Source organism: Microcebus murinus, chromosome 18, assembly GCF_040939455.1.
Source record: "Microcebus murinus isolate Inina chromosome 18, M.murinus_Inina_mat1.0, whole genome shotgun sequence".
Taxonomy (NCBI): domain Eukaryota; kingdom Metazoa; phylum Chordata; class Mammalia; order Primates; family Cheirogaleidae; genus Microcebus; species Microcebus murinus.
In genome coordinates, this window is record NC_134121.1 from 22,514,321 (window position 1) to 22,520,928 (window position 6,608).

The window sequence follows — 6,608 nt, forward strand, 5'->3', positions numbered from 1 at the left end:
TACTATAAATAGAAAGAAATTAATTGGCCAACTGATATGTATATAAAAAATTAGCCGGGCATGGTGGCGCATGCCTGTAGTCCCAGCTACTCGGGAGGCTGAGGCAGGAGGATCGCTCGAGCCCAGGAGTTTGAGGTTGCTGTGAGCTAGGCTGACGCCACGGCACTCACTCTAGCCTGGACAACAAAGCGAGACTCTGTCTCAAAAAAAAAAAAAAAAAAAAAGAATACAGTAGATAATACATATAACAGACAAAATATGCATTGACTGTTTATGTTATTGGTAAGGCTGCCAGTCAACAAGTGGGCTTAAGTTTTTGGTAATCAAAAGTTATACATGGCTCTTTTCCGGCTGGAACCATGGAGGGTGCCGAAGAGAAGAAAAAGAAGGTCCCTGCTGTGTCGGAAACCCTTAAGAAAACGTGAAGAGGCCGGGCGCGGTGGGTCACACCTGTAATCCTAGCACTCTAGAGGCCAAGGCAGGCGGATTGCTCGAGGTCAGAAGTTCGAAACCAGCCTAAGCAAGAGCGAGACCCCATCCCTACTATAAATAGAAAGAAATTAATTGGCCAACTAATATATATAGAAAAAATGAGCCGGGCATGGTGGTGCATGCCTGTAGTCCCAGCTACTCAGGAGGCTGAGGCAGAAGGATTGCTTGAGCCCAGGAGTGTGAGGTTGCTGTGAGCTAGGCTGACGCCATGGCACTCACTCCAGCCTGGGCAACAAAGCGAAGTGTCAAAGTGTCTCCAAAAAGAAAAAAGAAAGAAAGAAAAAGCGAAGAAATTTCGCGGAGCTGAAGATCAAATGCAAGAGAGAGAAATTTGGCCAAAAGATGCTTCGAAAAGCAAGGAGGAAGCTTATCTATGAAAAAGCTAAGCGTTATCACAAGAATACAGGTAGATGTACAGAACTGAGATTCAAATGGCTAGGACAGCAAGAAAAGCAGGCAACTTTTATGTACCTGCAGAACCCAAATTGGCATCTGTCATCAGGATTCGAGGTATCAATGGTGTGAGCCCAAAGATTGAAAGGTGTTGCAGCCTCTTCACCTTCGCCAGATCTTCAGTGGAACCTTTGTTAAGCTCAACAAGGCTTTAATTAACCTGCCGAGGATTGTAGAACCATATATTGCATGGGGGTACACAAACCTAAAGTCAGTAAATGAACTAATCTACAAGCGTGGTTATGGCAAAATCAATAAGAAACGAAATGCGTTGACAGATAACGATTTGATTGCTCGATCTCTTGGTAAATATGGAATCATCTTCATGGAGGATCTGATTCATGAGATCTATACTGTTGGGAAACGCTTCGAAGAAGCAAATAATTTCCTGTGGCCCTTCAAGTTATCATCTCCACGGGGTGGAATGAAGAAAAAGACAACCCATTTTGTAGAAGGTGGAGATGCTGGCAACAGGGAGGACCAGATCAACAGGCTTATTAGAAGAATGAACTAAGGTGTCTACCATGATTATTTTTGTAATCTGGTCAGTTAATAAACAGTGGCTGCTTTCAAAAAAAAAAAAAGTTATACACGGATGGTTTTGGGGTGTCAAAAGTTAAACATGGATTTTCATGTATAACTTTTTAAGTTAAGTAGTTAAATTTCTGGGAATCAAAAGTTATACAAGGATTTTCAACTGTGCAGGAGGTTGGTGCCCCTAACCCCTGCATTGATAGGGGTGAATTGTAATAACAACAAATTCCTGGGACACTGAAATTAAAACTATAATACCACTTACAATCACCCAAAAAAAGAAATTCTTAGGTATAAATCTAACAAAACACATACATCACTTACATGCTGAAAAGTATAAAATAATGATGAAAGAAATCAGAGACCATCTAAATAAATGGAGAAACATACAATGTTCTTAGAAAGACAACCTAGTAATGATGTCATTTCTCCCCAAATTAATATACAGGTGTCACGCAGTCCCTATCAAAATCATAGTAAGAGTTTTTGTGGATATATATGTGTCTATATCCACAATAATTATAGATTATTATAAATAATAATCTATAATATAGATTATTATAAAATTTAAGTGGAAAGACAAAGAAACTAGAATGGCTAAAACAATTTTGAAAAAGAAAAATAAAGTGGCAGGAATGAGTGCCCCTACTTTCAAGAGTTATAATATAGTGACATTAAGACTGTGTGGTACTAGTGGAGGGATAGACCCATAGATCAGAATAGAGAACCCATGGGAATAGAAAATGCAAAAAAAGAAAAGAAAAAAAAAAAGAATAGAGAACCCAGAAATAGACCCACACAAATATGCCCAAAGGAGTAAAAACAACTCAACAAAGGAAAGACAGCCTTTTCAACGAATTGTTCAGAGCAATTGGGCATTCATAAGCAAAACAAAAGAAAACAAAAAAACCTCTACCTAAACCTTACATTTTTGTATGAAAATTAAATTGGATCATAGACTAAAATGTAAAACTATACAACTTTTAGAAAAAAAGTGGGAGAAAATCTTTGGGATCTAGAGCCAGGTAAAGAGTTCCTGGACTTGACATCAGAGGCATGATTTTATAAAAGTTTTTTTCCTAATTTAATTTTGTTTATTTATTTAGTTTTTTAGAGATGGGGTCTGGCTGTGTCACCCAGGCTGGACTGCAGTGGCGTAATCATAGCTCACTGTCAGCTCCAACTCCTGGGCTCAAGCAATCTTCCTGCCTCAGCCTCTTGAATCGCTGGGACTATAGGCATGCGTTAGCATACCCAGATAATTTAAAAACATTTTTTGTAGAGATGGGACTGACTGTTGCCCCAGGCTGCTCTTGAATTCCTGGCCTCAAGTGATCCTCCCAGCTTGGCCTCCCGAAGTGCTAGGATTGCAGACGTGAGCCACTGTGCCTGGCCTAGAAACATGATTCATAAGAGCAAAGATTGATGAAAGATTTTCATCAAAAGGAAAAACTTGCCGGGCATGGTGGCTCACGCCTGTAATCCTAGCACTTTGGGAGGCTGAGGCGGGCAGATTGCTCAAGGTCAGGAGTTCGAAACCAGCCTGAGCGAGACCCCGTCTCTACCAAAAATAGAAATAAATTAATTGACCAACTAAAAATATATATACAAAAAATTAGCCGGGCATGGTGGCGCATGCCTGTAGTCCCAGCTACTCGGGAGGCTGAGGCAGGAGGATCGCTGAGGCCCAGAGATTGAGGTTGCTGTGAGCCAGGCTGGCGCCACGGCACTCACTCTAGCCTAGGCAACAAAGTGAGACTCTGTCTCAAAAAAAAAAAAAAAAAAAAAAAAAAAAAACGAAAAACTTGGTCCATGAAAGACCCTGTTATGAGGATGCAAGACAAGCTACAGACAGAAATATTTGCAAACCACATATCCAATAAAGGACTAACACTTAGAATATATAAAGAACTCTCAAAACTAAACATTAAAAATAACAATCCTGGCTGGGCGCAGTGGCTCACGCCTGTAATCCCAGCACTCTGGGAGGCCAAGCTGGGAGGATCACTTGCTGCCAGGAATTCAAGAGCAGCCTGAGCAAGCGTGAGACCCGTCCCTACTATAAATAGAAAGAAATTAATTGGCCAACTAATATATATAGAAAAAATTAGCCAGGCATGGTGGCACATGCCTGTAGTCCCAGCCACTTGGGAGGCTGAGGCAGGAGGATTGCTTGAGCCCAGGAGTTTGAGGTTGCTGTGAGCTAGGCTGACGCCATGCCATTCACTCTAGCCTGGGCAACAAGCGAGACTCTGTCTCAAAAAAAAGAAAATAAATAACAATCCAATCATAAAATGGGCAAAACATATGAAAAGAAATTTCAGAGAAGAGAATATAGAAAGGGAAAATAATCGCATGAAAAGATGATCGACATCATTAGCTATTAGGGAAATATAAATGAAGACCACAATGAGATATCACTACACACCTACCAGCATGGCTAAATTAAAAACTAGTGACGGCTGGGCACGGTGGCTCACGCCTGTAATCCTAACACTCTGGGAGGCCGAGGTGGGCGGATTGCTCAAGGTCAGGAGCTCGAAACCAACCTGAGCAAAAGCGAGACCCCGTCTCTACTAATAAAAATAAATTAATTGGCCAACTAAAAATATATAGAAAAAATTAGCCAGGCATGGTGGCGCATGCCTGTAGTCCCAGCTACTCAGGAGGCTGAGGCAGCAGGATCGCTTGAGCCCAGGAGTTTGAGGTTGCTGTGAGCTAGGCTGACGCCACGGCACTCTAGTCCAGGCAACAGAGTGAGAGTCTGTCTCAAAAAAATAAAAATTAGTGACAACACCAAATGAGGATATAGAGAAACTGTATCATTTATATATTGTTAGTGGAAATGTGAAATGCTACAGCCACTCTGCAAAACAATTTGGCAATTTCATAAAAACTATAATACATGCAAAACAAAAGGAAAAAGTAATAATTTTTAAAACTACGTATGATTATCATACAGCCTAGCAATTGCTCTCCTTGAGCATATATATCTGGAAAAATTAAAACTTGTGTTTACATAAAAACCTGTTTATGAATGTTCATAGCAGCTAGCAGCTCTATTTGTAATAACCCAAAACTGGAAACCACCCAGATGTCCTTCAACGGATGAAAAGTTTAAACAAACTGTGATCCATCTATACGTTGGAATTCTCAGCAATAAAAAGAACTACGGATCTATCCATACATGAAACAACTTGGATGAATTTCCAGAGAATTATGGTGAATTTTTAAAAATCAATGTCAAAAGTCCCAACCTCTCAGGAGGCTGAGGTGGGAGGATCCCTTCAGCCTAGGAGTTTGAGGCTGCAGCTATGATCGCACCACGTGCACTCCAGCCTGGGTGACAGAGCAAGAACCTGTCTCTACAAACGAAAGAGAGAAAAGGTTACATACTGTATGATTACATTCATTCATTCATTCATTCATTCATTCATTTATTTATTTATTTATTTATTTATTTATTTATTTATTTATTTAGAGACAGAGTCTCACTCTGTTGCCCGGGCTAGAGTGAGTGCCGTGGCGTCAGCCTAGCTCACAGCAACCTCAAACTCCTGGGCTCAAGCAATCCTCCTGCCTCAGCCTCCCGAGTAGCTGGGACTACAGGCATGCACCACCATGCCTGGTTAATTTTTTCTATATATATTAGTTGGCCAATTAATTTCTTTCTAATTTTAGTAGAGATGGGGTCTCGCTCTTGCTCAGGCTGGTTTCGAACTCCTGACCTCGAGCAATCCGCCCGCCTCAGCCTCCCAGAGTGCTAGGATTACAGGCGTGAGTCACTGTGCCCAGCCTAATATACATTTAAATAACACTCTTTTTTGGGGGGAGGGGGAACACAAGGTTTTGCTGTTGTCAAGGCTGAACTTAAACTCATGGGCTCAAGCAATTTTCCCTCCTCAGTCTCCCAAGTAGCTGGGACTACAGGCACATGCCACCGCACCTGGCTAATACAACATTCTTTTTATTTATTTAGAGACAGAACCTCACTCTGTTGCCAGGACTAGAGTGCTGTGGTGTCAGCCTAGCTCACAGCAACCTCAAACTCCGGGACTCAAGCCATCCTCTTGCCTCAGCCTTCTGAGAGTAGCTGGGACTATAGGCACATGCCACCATGCCCAGCTAATTTATATATATATATATTTTTTAATATAGTATATATATACTATATATATAATATAGTATATATATACTATATATAGTATATATATACTATATAATATAATATAATATAGTATATATATACTATATATATTATATAGTATATATATACTATATATATAGTATATATATATATTTTTTGTTTTAGTTGTCCAGCTAATTTCTTTCTTTTTTTTTTTTTTGAGACAGAGTCTCGCTTTGTTGCCCAGGCTAGAGTGAGTGCTATGGCATCAGCCTAGCTCACAGCAACCTCAAACTCCTGGGCTCAAGCGATCCTCCTGCCTCAGCCTCCTGAGTAGCTGGGACTACAGGCATACACCACCATGCCTGGGTAATTTTTTCTATATATATTAGTTGGCCAATTAATTTATTTCTATTTATAGTAGAGACGGGGTCTTGCTCTTGCTCAGGCTGGTTTTGAACTCCTGACCTTGAGACGGGGTCTTGCTCTTGCTCAGGCTGGTTTTGAACTCCTGACCTTGAGCAATCCGCCTGCCTCAGCCTCCCAGAGTGCTAGGTTTACAGTCTTTCTATTTTTTAGTAGAGATGGGGTCTTGCTCTTGCTCAGGCTGGTCTTGAACTCCTGAGCTGAAACAATCCTCCTGCCTCAGCCTCCCAGAGTGCTAGGATTGCAGGCGGGAGCCACCACATCGGGCCTCTTTTTAAAATTGTAAGCATTCATTTTATTCACTTTATTTATAAAACAGGCACCAAGCAGTACATACTCTCAGACATAAATTTAAGGTTCTATTTAACATCAAAAAAAGTATGGGATGCCAGGAGTGGTGGCTCATGCCTATTATCCTAGCACTCTGGGAGGCCAAGATGGGAGGATCGCTCATGGTTGGGAGTTCAAAACCAGCCTGAGCAAGAGCAAGACTCTGCCTCTACTAAAAATAGAAATAAATTAATTGGCCAACTAAAAATATATAGAAAAAATTAGCCGGGCATGGCGGCGCATGCCT

General features: G+C 41.0%; 1 pseudogene; it reads left to right on the forward strand.

The window, feature by feature from the left end:
- Nucleotides 1-344: 344 nt before the first annotated feature.
- LOC105857864 (large ribosomal subunit protein uL30-like) lies at nt 345-1,499 on the forward strand (annotated as a pseudogene).
- Nucleotides 1,500-6,608: the final 5,109 nt, after the last annotated feature.